Below are 16,554 nucleotides of genomic sequence, written 5' to 3'. Positions count from 1 at the left end.
CCAAACCTAATCTAAACCCAATACCCGTCAAGCCCATGGAAATCCCTCAACCCAGAGATTTCGGTTAATTCTAAACAAACACTGTAAACTCTATATAAAGTATAAACCACAAAATTCTAGGATGGTAGTCAAATTTCTGAAGAAATTATTTACTCGTTTTGGTATTCCCTAAGTTCTTATAAGCGATCGAGGAACACACTTATTAAATGCGCAAAGTATTGGCCAGATATGTGGTTCATCATCGACTCACTATACCTTATCACCCACAAACTATTGGTCAGGTGAAAGTTAGCAATCGGGGTATCAAGAGGATACTGTAGAAACTGGCCGGTTATAATCGCAGAGATTGGTCAGAGAAATTGGCGACACTCTGTAGGCTTTCCTTACCTGCCTATAAAGCTCTTATAGGCATACCACCGTTCAAATTAGTGTATGAAAAGGTATGTCATCTTCTGGTCGAGCTCGAACATAAAGCATACTGGGTACTTAAAACCGCCAACCTTGATCTGCAATTCGCTAGGAAACACAGACTCATGCAGCTACACGAGTTAGACGAGTTGAGGATGCTAGCATATGAAAATTCACATTTTTTACAAGGAAATGACGAAAAGACTTCATAATGCGCGACTAAAAGGGGAAAAACAATTTAAAACAGGCGACCAGATACTTATTTATAACTCTCGCATTCGTTTATTTTTTGGAAAATTGAAGTCTAGATGCCCGACCCTTTTACGGCTAAGGAAGTTTTTGAGTATGAAACTGTTAAACTTGTTCAAAAAAATGGGCATAGGTTTAAGGTAAACGGTCATCAACATAAACTTAACATTTGAGAACCCGTAGAAACCGCGATGGAGATGCTTAACCTCCGTCCCATGAACTAAACTGCCCAAACCCTGTGAGTCAAGCTATCAACTCCGACAAAAGTTTAAGCTTTTTAGGTAAATATAAGTTTTAAAATTATACGTGTGTGTGTGTGTAGCGGAGGGATAATTTGAAAAATTTTTATGTTTTAAGAACTTTAAGAACATCGTTCTTAACCACACATTTAATTTTAAAGGTTAGATTTTGTGGTTAGAATTAAAATCTGATTAAAAGATTAATTAGGATGGAGAATAAAGATGTATAGTGATTATACTAATTTAAACGTTCGTTACAACTATGTAAAAATTCGATTTGGTGCGTCAAAAATGTTGTCACTTTTCTACGTATATGTAACATACATATATTACATATATGTAACAAAAACTCAAAAAAGTGTTACTTTGAGTTCTTTTCGAGTTGTTAAAACTCAAAGTGGTGTTCAACTCTCTCTCTCTCTCTCTATATATATATAGTAGGAAAAAAGGTGGTCCTATTTAGGACTAACCGAGCTTAACTCGGTTTTTAATCTATTTGATTTTATTTTTGTGTGTTTTTATTTTATGTGTTTTTAGGAATTTATGTAATATAGGAATTCTATGAAATGAAATTTAATTTAGTTTTAGGGTTAATATTTGCACACACTAACTGAAATTTCATGACCTAATCATAGAGGTATGCAAATTTTCGTGAACTAATTCAACTCTGGGGCTCGGTTCGGCCTATTTCATGACAAATCCAGGTATGATCCTTAACCTAGATCCAAGTCCTTCAAGTATTAGGTGATTTATGCCAAAATAGTGTTTATACTTGGTTGTGTTGTTTGTGTGTGATGTTGGGACAGTTTATTCTCTTTGCCTACTTTGTATGCTTATCAGACACTATCACAAGTTTATGTACATGCCCGCTTATGTGCAATATGTGTTTTATACCCATGCCTACTTTATATTTTATGTTTGTTGCTGTATTTGTATAGGTTATGTAGGATATATTTAACGCTAAAAACAACCCAACAACATGCAAGAGACAACAACTAGCAAAAATTTCAGCTCGGCTCTTAGAAAAGGTAATTTCCCTTTTTACCTCGCTTTCCATTTATTTTAAATATTTTCAAATTGAGGAAAAAATGAGATTTAAGTGTGGGGACGAGGTTTACACTTTGCCAACCAAAGTCTAAAAAAGCGAAATTTTTGAGCAAATTTTTATATCTATTTATGTAGCAAAAAAAAACCATTAGATATTAAATATTTTTGACAAATTGAGAAACTAAGAAATAACGAGAAAACATTTGGGTAAGATTAATCTACTTCAAAAGTGAAAATTAAATATATGGTTTGTAATATTGAGACTAATTTATATAAAACTAGTACTTAGTACCCGTGCGTTGCATAGGTCAGTGTATAGAAATTTGGACCCGTAGCCGCACGTTGCAACAGGTCCGTGACAAAGTCACAAAGGAAAACAAACTAGTGGACATCCAAAAATGTTAACGCTACTCAAAATAAAAATAAAATTAAAAAAACATATAACCAAATTATAAAAAATCAATATGTAAATTAAAATTCTTGGGGTCGAATCTCCGTTATGGCTGCAATATAAGTCATCACACCAAACGGAGCGTCATCATACCTATACCGAAGATTCAACCAACAAACTAACAAATTATGAACAGTAATCTTAGGATATTAATTAATTTTGATAATTCAATTGTCAATGAGAGGCTCAAGTGGTTATCATGGCTGCGACACCAAAAACCGAAGCATCATAGCCACAAACCAATCTCAATAGGTAAAATCACAATAGGCTCAACTCCGCCGCATTATGACTGCAACATAAGTTGTCACGCCAAAAGACGAAGCATCATCATGGCTAAATACCGATCACAATATCCCTCACCTCCACAACAGTTGCATGACATATTTGACGAGTTTTTATAGGCTGTGCTTTCCCCGGGTTTGTGACATGTAACCTATACAACCACTTAAGCACAATACAAAAGCAACAGTGAAAAGCACATTGTTAAGAAGTTCGATTTAGCCCGTTTCAAACTGAAACCGTTTAACATGTAACCCAACCTAGGAACACCCAAGAATGTCACCCTAATTCTTATAATCTCAGCATCATGAAGGAAGCAGAACTGAAAACCCCCAAATGTAATAACCACGTTAGATTGGTTTCAAACCATCATTGTAGCAGAAAAAAATTAAAATAAATAAAATGTACAAAACAAATCCAGTCATAGCCTTGAACACCATTATGGCAATGAACACCCAAAACTGCCCCTCAAATGAGAATAATCTCATCATTCATTTCAACTCGTAATCAGAAAAAGGTTTAGAGTTTCAGGTCTCTGCCAACAAAGGTTACCATTACTAATCATAACCTAGAGTAGCAATAATCAAATATTCTCTATCATAACGAAGTTGTATAAACAATCGATCAATCTAAAGAGGCTCAGATCTCTGACAATCAATATCATAACCTCAAACAACAACAGAAGTGTAGTACAAGAGAGAAAAGAGAGAGCGCCAGACGTTGCAAAACCATCGCCATCAAAGACGACCGAAAGGTCACCGGAGACAGGAGGGCATGCAACACCCTCAATTTCTCATGTTATTGCCGAAATAGAAGACCATCAAGCATCCAGCCAGACACGCTACCAGACGACCGTCGTCACCACACCACCACTATCTAGGGTTTCCAATTCCAAATTGAACCGCCACATATCTGCAGCTCCTGACCATCCATAACTTAATTGACATGAACGATGAGGCTACCCGGATGTGGCCGCCACGCCACAACCACACCATCGGTCACCGACGTCACACTACCGCCACCTAGGGTTTCTAAATGGAACCCGGCAACAGCAGGTGGGCGGGAGGTTGAAGACGATAGTCACTATGGCAGGGTTGAAGATGGAGTGACAGAGGGAGTGTACATGCTCGCAAGAACTTCCACACACACCAAAATCACGTCGCCGGAGACAGAATTAAAGCGTGGGAGCAATGTACCGGTCATTGTAATAATAAATTGTTCTCAAGAGAGAAAGAATTTAATAAACCAAGAAGAGAGACAGGTGTAAAGGGTAATGAACAAATGGAAGCATGATAATGAGGTAGGAGGCTGGAGGAACACGTGGAGATAATGAGGTGTAAGAGAAGGTTTGGAAAGCAAGTGTACAACAAAAGAAAGCATATTGTACATGTAATTATAGCCCTTACAACCATTTATGCATCAAGTACAGGTAACAAATGCGTCAAGTAGTTGCAAATTAAAAATATGTATAATATGGCGTTTTAACTCAATCCTTTCATTTATGAGAATTAAGCCTTCATGCAGATATTTAGAAAAATTGGATACTTTTAAGTGAGTTAGGTACTTCTTGCGGATTAGAGTGAGTTAGGTACTTTTAGAAAATGCAGATATTTATGAGAATCAATCCTGTCTATTGGATACTTTTGAGTGAGTTAGGTACTTCTTGCGGATTAGAACTTATCTTGGGCAATCTACACGAGATCAGACGAAATGCTGTATAAAAATAAAGGTAATATATTTCCAGAAATCACAAGAAATCGCAACCAAAACAAACCCACTCCTATCATTAAAACACCAAACTTACCCAAAAACCTAGGTTTTCAAGATTCATCTTCGTCTCTGACATAGATATATAATTTAGGTAATTAGTATTGACATGATTTGATTACTGTCAGATTTGTATATTTCCATCACATTGTTGTTATTGGTGAAATAATTACTCTTTTAACACTAGTTTTGTTGGTGAAATAACTAACCCCTCAATCCATCCAAAATACTTTAAAAATCTATTTATTGACTACAAACTTAAGTTAGTGTGGAAACTCAGAGAAGAAAATGGCAGCCTGTGAGTTCTTTGTTGCTGTCATTGGTTATGAAATAGAACAAGAGGTTTGATGGTTGATGCAACTCTATGGCTTATTTGCATAATATTGGTGTGGATTAATAAAGTTTTGCTAGCCAGAGGTTGTATTGTTGTTTTACCATTGTTGGGTTCGTAGGCCTTGTTGGCCCGGTTTATTATATGAAGTCAAAAGAGGAGACGGGAGTGGGCGGTCGAAGCCCGGCCCGGTTTAGATTTCTTGCATAATAATTTACTAACCCTAGTTCAGTCTCTATATAAACAACATTATGTACTTGTAATATAGGTCACTCAATAAAGATATACCTAGTTGCCACCCGTGGACGTAGGTCAGTTTAGACCGAACCACGTTAAATCCTCGTGTTCGTTTATTGCTTTCGTGTCGTGTTCGTTTTCGTGTGTGCGTTTAATCCTAACAAGTGGTATCAGAGCTTAGGTTCGGATCACGCGAAGAACACGTTGAACCAGCCGAGTCGCCGCCAAACCATCCAGCCGCCGCCACCCTACTGCGCTAGGGTTCCGCCGTCATCGTTTTTTCGCCGCGAGAAAACCTTGCTGTTGCTGTCGCAACACCGCTAGAGTCTTACCGACTAAGCCGCAGGGAAGAAAGGGGTGATCTCCGGTAGGGTTCCGCCATACCCAGTCACCGGAGTTGTTCAGGTTCGGTTTTATTTTTCGAAAGCATTTTACCACCGCATAACCACCGTGTACCGTTGTTTAGTTGTGGGTCAGACGCCGGAGTTTTTTGTAAGATATTGATTTTGAGGCAGAAGCTTAATCGATATTTTCTCACTAAGAGCGTGTGCTTGGTAGAGAGAGACGTGACCATGGTTAATTATATTTGTTCAAGTTGCAGCATACCTTTTGACCAATAGCCAGATTTGACCAAAATTCTTGATTTTTTTTTGTTTTAAAAGATCAATTTTTTGTGTGGGCCAAGTTTTCTCTATTTAGGTTCGAAAGTTTTATCGGGCAGTTTAGCCGAGGCACAAGGACAAGATATTTTTTAACAGTTTCAACGAGTCAAGAACGAGCCAATCAAGATCCTATTTTTGTTGAAGAACAGTTGAAGTCGTTTAAAGAAACGGAGAACCAGTGCCAACCGCGTTTGTCAGGTTTATCGTTTCAGTTTAAAGTTTCGGTTTCTGATTTACAGCTCGTTATTCCGCTGCACGTTTAAAATAGGTTGATTTTTTTAACAGAATTCAGTAGAACAGTCGTTAAGTTCAGGCTCGTGTTGCTGTGTCTGTCTCTGTTTTTATCCAGTTTTTCGTTTTAGTCATTGTTATGGCAGAAGACGGAAAGGTTTCGATACAGAAGTTTGACAGACAGAAGTTCGGTTGGTGGAAGATGCAGATTGAGGCACTACTTTGTCAGAAAGACTTGGATGTAGTACTTGAGGATGAAAAACCAGAAAAGTTGTCAGAAGCAGATTGGAAGAAGTTAGACAAGAAAGCTAGGGCTTGTATTACATTGTCGTTGTCGGAAGATGTGGCGTTTAACGTCATGAAAGAAACCACAGCCCGTGGTACGATGGACGCACTATCCAACATGTATGAGAAGCCTTCGGCAGCGAATAAAGTCTATCTTATCCGAGAGCTAGTGACAACAAGAATGAAAGAGGGTGGGTCAGTTACAACTCATATCAATAATCTTAATTCGATCTTGTCCCGCTTAGTGTCAGTTGACATTAAGTTTGATGATGAAGTTCAAGGCCTCTTGTTATTATCCTCTTTGCCCGACAGTTGGTCGCAAACAGTGACTGCAGTTTGTAGTTCGTCTACAAATATTACTTTCGATGGGATTCGAGATCTGATTCTAGGAGAAGATTCAAGACGCAGAAGTTCAGGTGAATCATCAGGCAATATGCTAGTCACAGAAGGTAGAGGTAGGGGAAAACAGCGAGGCAGTGGGAGCAGGAAGAGGAGTCAGTCTAAGACTCGTAAGGATATTGAATGTTGGGGTTGTAAAGAGAAAGGACACTTCAGGAATCAGTGTCCGAATGGTAAGAAAGAGGTGAACGTTACAGAAGACGACACAGATGACGGGGTCAGTAGTGATGAGGCTTTGGTTTGTAGTGTTGAGAGTAGCGTTGATGCTTGGGTGATGGATTCTGGTGCATCGTTTCATGCCACTCACTGTAGTGAAACGATGAAGAATCTTAAATTTGGGGATTTTGGAAAGGTTCGACTAGCGAATGATGATATTTTAGAGGTTACGGGTATGGGAGACGTTGATTTGATAACTTCAGCCGGTACTTCTTGGACTTTGAAAGACGTGAGGGTTATTCTAAGTTTGAAGAAACGTTTGATATCAGTTGGGCAGTTGGATGACCAAGGGCACGATGTTAAGTTCGGGAATGGGCAGTGGAAAGTAGTCAAAGGGAATCTCGTGGTTGCTCGTGGCAAGAAAATGGGTTCGTTGTATATGGTCGATATGTCATCGAAAGGAGTGGATCCAGTTTTGGTGAAAGACAAAGTCCGGTTCACAGAATCTCGTGGGCAGAAGAAGGTTCGTTTTGCAAGTAACAAACCCAGAGCCAAAGTGAAGATTCAGGATGAACGAGCTAGGAAGGTTAAATCAGTTGGGGGACATCGTGACAGTGGGAGCACAGGTCGTGTTTCAGTTACAGTTCCAGGTCGACAGTGGATTAAGAAAACCAGTATTCCAGCTGTAAAAGTCTCTCCAATGAATTACTTGCTGAATATGGAGAGTGTTTGTTCTCAGGTTATCTCAGGATCCGGTAGTTCGTTACAGTGGGAGCCGGTAGGGACAGAGAACGGGTCAGGGGCAGTTTCAGCCATGACTGACGTGTTGGAGCTCCGGGGAGCTTCAACGGGCCTTCAGGTTAATTGATGAGAAGGCGGTGGCAACTAGAAGAAGTTTAATGTTCAGATTACAGAAGTACAATCAGGAGGGCAGACGAGAGTACTCAAGGCCTCCGAGTGGGAGATTGTTGGGTTCGTAGGCCTTGTTGGCCCGGTTTATTATATGAAGTCAAAAGAGGAGACGTGTGTGGGCGGTCGGGCCCAAGCCCGGCCCGGTTTAGATTTCTTGCATAATAATTTACTAACCCTAGTTCAGTCTCTATATAAACAACATTATGTACTTGTAATATAGGTCACTCAATAAAGATATACCTAGTTGCCACCCGTGGACGTAGGTCAGTTTAGACCGAACCACGTTAAATCCTCGTGTTCGTTTATTGCTTTCGTGTCGTGTTCGGTTTCGTGTGTGCGTTTAATCCTAACAACCATGACTTATACAATCAATTATTTTGGCTCTATTTCTAACTCACTGCATGTTCATCACTAAATACACATATATTCCAGATTAAATGTTATTCAATTTATTGCTTTGTTTATAAATTACTTTACTGTTTATTTTGCCATTCATGTTGCTTTTATTTACATATGCCCACGTGTGAGGCATTTTTCCCCTTTGGATACGCTGAGGTTTATCGAGGAGAACTAGACATTTTTTAAAGTGATTTTTTCCCCTTTGGTGATTACTTGAAAGTGATTTCATGCAATCCATTTTATTTGGCCGTTTATCATTAGACATTTTTGAATTAATGTAGGTCATATATAATATATCTTTCCCGGTTCATAGTTATATGTCACACTATATATAAATATAAAAGTTTCTCACTTCTTGACTTCAAACAGAGCAACAGATAAAATAAAATATATTTTTCGATAGAGGATTAAAGATTTTCATTAATCGTTTTCTAGAAGTTGTACCATTTGAGAGTTTTGGAGATAAAATTGAACTCCTACCAATTCATGTTTTAATCACTTATCAGAGTAAGGTGCTTTTTGACAAAGGTACACTATTTGCATTCTTGAACTTTGTAAAATTAAAAGTGTTTATTTGGATATTGCGTTTTTGGAACAAACACTTTACGTGAAACAACTTATTATTGTATAAAACCGTAATAAGTATACTGTTTTCTATTTTGGTTTTAGGGTTGTGACAGTTCTGCGCTTTAGGATGATACCGAAACCTTCAATGGTGGAAAGAATGCAAGCCCAGATTGTAATTTGGTTTGTGGGTATGAAGTTATCAAAAACATAAAAGCTTTTGTGGAATGGGCCTGCCCTGTGGACCGTTTCATATATTGACATTTTGACTCTTGCTGCTCGAGAGGTGTTGTTTTGGTATAACATAGCTAACACATTTGCGATAGTTCATTACTTGGTTTCAGATAAAGGGGATAATGAAGTCCGGGTTGTAAGCCTAATTTTTGTTTGACTTGTAATACTTTTTTTTTACATAAATATGTTCTTATGTTTTACTATAAAATTTTGCATTTTTTTGTATCAAATTATTTATTGATTAATTTACACATTGACCTATCCCGTGTAATTCACGGGCTCTAAAACTAGTACTCTCTCTATCCCATTTTAAGTGTCCTAATTTGAATTTTCAAGTCTTTCTTGTTTAACTTTGACCGACAATATTTTTGTTTGTGTTATATAATACTTGATGTAAAATATATGAATGAATTGAGTTTTAAATGTATTTTACATTGATATAATTTTTATCAAGTATTATATAACACAAACAAAAATATTGTCGGTCAAAGTTAAACAAGAAAGACTTGGAATTCAAATTATAACACTTAAAATGGGACGCAGGGAGTATGTATTATATATGTTTTAAAAAGTGAAAATATATAATCAATTTTTTTTAGCTTGAGAAATATGTAATAAATGATTTTAAAAAGAGGAAATATGTAAATGCCTATTTTTATAATTTATATACTTTTTAAATTGATTATGAAATTATCGTTAATGAAAAAAAAGCACATGACGTATTCTTAGAGGCCGAAAATTGAAATAAAATACTATTCCCTTTCAAAAGGAAAATAAATGGGTAATTGATATTCTACAAGAACTTCTAAATGGATTTTGTATCAAACGTTTAGAGATAAATCGAAATGTTCTTATCTCTAGATCGTAAAAGAATGGGCACTGATACGTTAATGGCGGAAAGAAGATCAATGACCAAGAGCAAGCTGACCTTTGGCTTTCTCGATGTGCTTTATGCACCGATATGTTGTACTTTCGAATGTAATTTTAGTGGGATTTTTTTATATAATTTTGAACTTTCAATAAATGTTAAAATTTTAAAACACAAACATTATAAGCCGATTTTTTTTAAATAAGAAAGAAAGAAAACATTTTCGTCGCAAAATTGTAGCATGTTGTAAAATGTCAAGCAGTCCTAAAACAATTGCAAGTTGGTAAACGACTAGCCATCGCAAAACAATTGCAAGTTTGTAAAACGCAAGGGGTCATGAAACGATCACTAAGGTAGTGTTTGGTATGTAAGAATGAAGGATGAAATGGAATGACTCATTGTGAGGGAATGGAGAAAAGTGTGTTTGGTTGATCAAATGAATGGAATGACTCATTACCTAGTCCATTCCATTCCCTCTAAAATACTCCAATTTCATTCCCTCCATACCCCCATGTTTTTTTTCATTCCATTCCCTCCTTCACTCTACATCACCTCCATCACCCTTCCACCACCACCCACCATCAACACCCACCACCACCTACCATCGCCGCCACCAGCCACCACCCACCTCCACTAACTATCGCCATCAGTGCCAACCAGCACCGCCAGCCACCCACCGTCACCGCTGTCCACCACCGCCGCCATTGCCACCAACCACCACCATCGCTGTCCACCACCATTGCCTTCAGTGCCAACCACCCGCCGCATCATCAACCATCCCCCCACCATCACACCCGCCGCCCACCACCACCTCCACTGTTACCGCCACAACCCACCCCATCTCCACCCCACTACCACCACCCACCTCCAACCACCATTATCTCGTTGCCCACCACCACCTGCTACCGCCAACCACCATCACCGTCCACCAATGCACGACTGCCACCTACCTCCCACCACCACCACTCACTACCATTTTAATTTTATTTTTTCCTACCTACCAAACAATATAAAGTAATGATTTCTTTCATTCCCATTAGCCCTGCTTGCGGTGCGCACATATGATGTATATATGTGTGAACCCTCGGGTGGGCAAAAGTGAAATTGCACTAATTTTGACGTTATTTTACTAATCTCGTGAAAATAACGTTAAAAGTGACGGACGGTAATCAGGCATCATGTAGTGGCGTTGATAGCTGAAAGATAAGGGTACATGCACCGATCAGCCGGTGTCCCGATGATTGAGTGCTATGTGCCTTATGTCCAAGGCTTGATGCAAAACTACTATCGAGCCGGGGGTCTCACCGGAAGCAGCCTCTCTATCCCTATGGGGTAGAGGTAAGGCTGCCTACATCTTACCCTCCTCAGACCCTACCATAGCTTTGCTATTGGTGGGATATACTGAGTACGATGATGATGATGATGATGATGATTTCTTTCATTCCCATGTGGTAACCAAACATTACATTGGAATGGTAATAACTCATTCCATTCATTTGTCCATTCCATTACCATGTTCATTCCATTCCGTCGTCCATTTCATTACCTCATACCAAACAGACACAAAATGGTCACATCAAGTAAAATTAGTTTATAGTTTGTAAAATAAAAATTGAATGTCTATTTTCACAAGACTTGTTGGTCAGCATTCTATCGACTCTATTCACATTCAAAGAAAGAAAATATATGCGTAACTGATACTCCACGGGCCCATCTAAAATAGAGTATTGTATTTCATTTTCAAAACTGAATCAAACTGATCTTATTTCAAAAATCAAAATTGTAAATGCGTGTTTACTTAATGGCGGAAACAAGAGTGACTAACAACAGCAAGTTGATATTTGGCTTCTTTGTTGTGCTTTATGTATCAATATCTTTTACCTTTGGTGCAGACACCATATCTCCAAACCAAATCATTAGATATAATGATACCATCGTTTCGCCACAAGAAACCTTTGAACTTGGGTTCTTCAGCCGCGGCAACTCCACAAACCATTATGTCGGAATTTAGTACAAGAAAAGATCGAATGGAACAGTTGTATGGGTAGCCAACCGGGACGCACCACTCACACATACTTCCGGAGAGCTAACTCTCACCCTTCAGGGAATTTTAAGTCTACAAGACACCATCACGGGCACCATCCTATGGAACTCATCCGGCACGACATCAGTCAGGAATCCGGTTGGCCAGCTTCTAGATACAGGCAACTTTATAATTTACGACAAAAATCAAGAAAATCCCATATGGCAAAGTTTCGACTTTATGACAGACAAAAATCAAGAAAATGATACCATCGTTTCGCCGGAATTTGATTACCGGGGTTGAAAGGCACTTTACGTCATGGAGATCCGTTGATGATCCTGCTTCCGGTAATTTTACTTATGTTATTGATACCACAGGTTATCCTCAGGTGATCTTAAGGCACGACACAAACATAAAGTTACGGGGCGGTCCATGGAACGGACTTAGGTATTCTGGATTCCCTAATATGAGACAGAGCAACATTTACAACTACACATTTGTTCTTAATCAAAGTGAAATTTACTTTCGATATGATCTTATAGATACTTCCGTTTTGATGCGGCTGGTGGTACAGCCAGATGGTCGTATAGAGCGCTTGTTATGGACTGATAGCAAACCAGAGTGGACGATTTATGTGGCCATAGAAATCGATCACTGTGATCAATATGCTGTGTGCGGACCATTCGGGAGCTGCAACATTCAAAGCTCCCCAATGTGTGAATGTTTGAAGGGGTTTGAACACAAATATCCTGATCGGTGGAGAGATGCAGATCCGTCACAAGGCTGTCGACGCGCTATCGATTTGGATTGTGGACCAGGGGAAGGGTTCAACAAATATTCTAACTTAAATTACCTGACACTAAAGGGTCATGGTACAACCAGTCCATGACCCTTATGGAATGTGAGAAGATGTGCAAAAGGAATTGTTCGTGTAATGCTTACACACATTTGAATATCTCAGGGACCGGAAGTGGTTGCTTGCTATGGTTTGGTGACCTACTTGATATTCGAAAGTTTCCAGAAAACGGAGACACTCTTTATATAAGAATGCCGTTCTCAGAGTTAGGTAAATCAAAATAGTATTTTAATGTTTCTTTTCATAGAAAACAAACATCTTCAAATGAGCTTTATGTTTTCATTGACTCTAACAGAAAACCTGCGCAACTCAAGTGCAAGGATAAGGCTACAAGTTATGGTCCCCATAGCCTCTGTGGTTTTGGTCATCCTCATTTCAATATGCTTATTTTATCGGCTTCATAAGAAGAAGCCTCATGAACAAGGTATGAAGTTTGAACAAGTAATTCTTTACTTATGATTGTTAGGGTTCATCGTATGTTTTATCCTCAAAATAGAACAAAAACTGTTAAATACATCTCAGGACTTGGTATATATCAGATAAAACCGGCCTACTGAATCATTTTGTCACATTCAGTTTTGAGTGTTACTATTATTTATTTTAAGAATTTATCTACTTCTCAGATACATCCAAAAACGACTATGAAAGTGACCATGAAAATATGAGTGGTGATGAAGGTCTAGAGCTACGACTCTTTGGTTTGTCTACAATACTTAGAGCTACTAACAACTTCTCAGTGAACAACAAGCTTGGAGAGGGTGGTTTTGGCCTGGTTTACAAGGTATTCTATGACTCCAGAGTTTGTTGTGCACATGGTGTTAGTGTTGATAATCTTAGTGTCATTAAGTCATTTTAGCATTTTGATTTACTTAAGGCGAAAGCGAAATCATAATATTGGTACCATGACTACCATTATCATATACAAAATCCAATCTTCCAATTAGTAAATACCTTCCTTTCTTGTGTCTTGTTTTACTTTTAAAAATCAATATGAATTCCCTTGTCGTGTTCTTGTGTTTATGTGATCGAAAGTGGGGATTCTGATTTGTGAAACAATAATAGTAGAAACTGGCTCACAAGTTATAGAAAAGAAACACTTTTTGATGTTGTGCACATACACTTTCTAAAAATTTAATGTTCAGGCTGTACTTGAAGATGGACAAGAAATAGCCGTAAAACGACTAGCAAAAACATCCACTCAAGGACTTCTCGAGTTCAAGAATGAAGTCACCTCAATATCTAAACTACAACATCGCAATCTTGTTAAGCTTTTGGGGTGTTGCATAGAGAGAGGCGAAAAGATGTTGATCTATGAATACATGCCAAACAAAGGCCTTGATTCCTTCATATTCGGTAAACAAGTAAATAAATAAATAAAAACTTAGAAATGTATCAAATCAACAACTAAATTCATACTACTACAGATAAAGTTCAAAGCGAACTCCTTGATTGGCCTGCACGTTACCTAATTATTAATGGAATTGCCCGTGGACTTCTTTATCTTCACCAGGATTCACGGCTTAGAATCATACATAGAGATCTCAAAGCAAGTAACATTTTGCTAGACATTGATAAGAACCCGAAGATATCTGATTTTGGCACGGCTAGAACTTTCGGAGGAAAGCAGTTGGAAGCAAACACATATAGGGTGGTCGGAACATAGTGAGATTATCAAGCCTATCTTTATTTTTATATTTAATTTGCTGAATAACTCACATTAGGTTTTGCTTCCGCACAGTGGCTACATGGCGCTAGAGTATGCAGGAGATGGTATCTTTTCAGCAAAATCAGACGTATATAGCTTTGGCGTAGTGGTGCCGGAAATTGTGTGTGGGGTGAAAAACAGAGGATTCGTCCACCAAAAACACTGCAATAATCTTATTGGACATGTAAGTTTGTTTTTGGAAAATTTGAGAGTGCAACTAGTATAATATGCGGAAGGCAGTGGGTTTCTTTATAAGTATCTTTGCTCTCACTGAAGAAACAGGAGATGGTATCTTTTCAGTAAAATCAGACGTATATAGCTTTGGCGTAGTGGTGCTGGAAATTGTGCGTGGGGTGAAAAACAGAGGATTCGTCCACCAAAAACACTGCAATAATCTTATTGGACAAGTAAGTTTATTTTTGGAAAATTTGAGAGTGCAACTAGTATAATATGCGGAAGGCAGTGGGTTTCTTTATAACTATCTTTGCTCTCACTGAAGAAAAAACTAATACAGGTATACATTATTGTCTGCATTAAATATTTTTTTACTGAAAAGTCAGTTGAATCCAAATCAGATTTTTTGGTGTCGTATTCGGAAAACAAATACTTTACATATATATGACTTAGTTTATATAAAAGTTGTATCTGAATGTAGTTAAGATGATGAAAGAATTCTGAACTTTTAGAATTTCTGTTAAATATTATAAACTATTAGAAAAAACAAAACTATATCTGAACATCATAAAAACACATTTATATATTAAGTCTGTGGAAGGGAAAATCCAGACAGTATAGATATTTAAGAAAAATATATTGGTGATTTTTGTTTTTTTTGTCCATACTTGTGGACAACTTCAAAGAATACCCAAAATGAAAACTTATAATGGGTTGAGCCATTACAAAGTTTCTAAATATGCCAATCGAATTGTTTACTTTTTTTTTTTAATGTAACTTTCCATTGTGAAACACCGAACATAAGACCTGTGTTCGTTGATCTTAATAGGCATGGGGACTTTATAATGAAGGTAGATCATTGGAATTGGTTGCTAAGTGTCTAGGTGACTCAATCAATGTAGCTCAGGTTCTACGATCAATCCACGTGGGTTTGTTGTGTGTTCAACGTCACCCAGAAGATAGACCTACTATGACTTCCGTCATTCTAATGTTGGGGAGTGAAGGTCCATTGCCTTCGCCCAAATTAGAACCCGGATTTTACATTGGAGAATACATGCAAGATAATGTGCAGTCATCAAGCTCATATGGATTAGGTTTTAACAACGAATCAAGCATTACAATGTTAGATGGAAGATGATAAAACTGAAAAGTGGAATGAAAATTTTTTTAATATATTTCTTCGTATATGTTCTGTGATCATATGAATCTCTTTATGATTTATTATGTTTTCATATATTACCAATTAAAGCAGAAATTTACAACAATACGAACAACAAACAATTACGAAACTGAGAAATTGTATCTATACAATTGGAATTACTAACAAAAAGATTAGGGTTAATTATTAGCAAAAGAGAAATGATTACAAAGAACGAAGAATGAACATATTGAGCCATGTCTGTTTGGTATGGGGTAATGGAATATACGATGGAATGGAATACGCGAGGGAATGGAATGGACGAGGTAATGGAATTGATCATTACTATTCCATTGACATGTTTGGTTACCATGTGAAAATGACATGAATTATTAATTTTTATTTTTAGTAAGCTAGAAAAAGCCTGAAAAAATAAAAATGGTAATGAATGGCGGTGAGATGGTGGTGGTGGGCGGCGAGCAATAATGGTGGTGGGCGGCGGTGGCAGTGTCGATGGGTGAGAGCGATTGGTGGTGGTGGAGGTGGTGGCAATTGTAAGTGGTGGGTGACGAGCGATGGTGATGACGGGGAGCGATGGTTGGTGGTGGAGGTGGTGGGTGAGGTAATGGGTAGTTGGTGGTGGCGGTGGTGGAAGACGATGGTAGGCGTTGGTGGGTGGTTGGTGGTGACATCGGAGGTGGGTGGTGGAGGCGCGTAGTGGTTGTGGTGGTGGTCGGCGGCGGAGGAGATGGTGGGTGGTGGTGGGCGGCGGAGGCGGTGGTGGGTGGTGGTGAGAGGCGGCGGAGGAGATGGTGGGTGGTGGTGGGCGGCGGAGGCGGTGGTGGGTGGTGGTGAGAGGACACTAGGTAGTAGTGGTGGAAGGGTGGTGGAGGTGATATAGTGTGAAAGAGGAATGAAATGAAAAAAAAATAAGGGGGTG

At 38.4% G+C, this 16,554-nt stretch overlaps 1 pseudogene across 1 annotated transcript; it reads left to right on the top strand.

The window, feature by feature from the left end:
• The first annotated feature begins 11,407 nt into the window (after window positions 1-11,407).
• On the top strand, window positions 11,408-15,709 carry LOC143609512 (G-type lectin S-receptor-like serine/threonine-protein kinase At4g27290; annotated as a pseudogene). Its single transcript, XR_013149432.1, has 7 exons — window positions 11,408-12,807; window positions 12,893-13,021; window positions 13,221-13,378; window positions 13,740-13,950; window positions 14,022-14,259; window positions 14,336-14,486; window positions 15,306-15,709. The product of XR_013149432.1 is annotated as a G-type lectin S-receptor-like serine/threonine-protein kinase At4g27290 (transcript).
• The last annotated feature ends 845 nt before the right edge of the window (window positions 15,710-16,554 follow it).

This window comes from Bidens hawaiensis, unplaced genomic scaffold (assembly GCF_021521415.1).
Source record: "Bidens hawaiensis isolate Kalapana, Puna unplaced genomic scaffold, B.hawaiensis_p1.1 tig00419751_1, whole genome shotgun sequence".
NCBI lineage: Eukaryota > Viridiplantae > Streptophyta > Magnoliopsida > Asterales > Asteraceae > Bidens > Bidens hawaiensis.
Note: the sequence above shows the minus strand (reverse complement) of the source record. Positions and strands in the feature narration are given on the sequence as shown.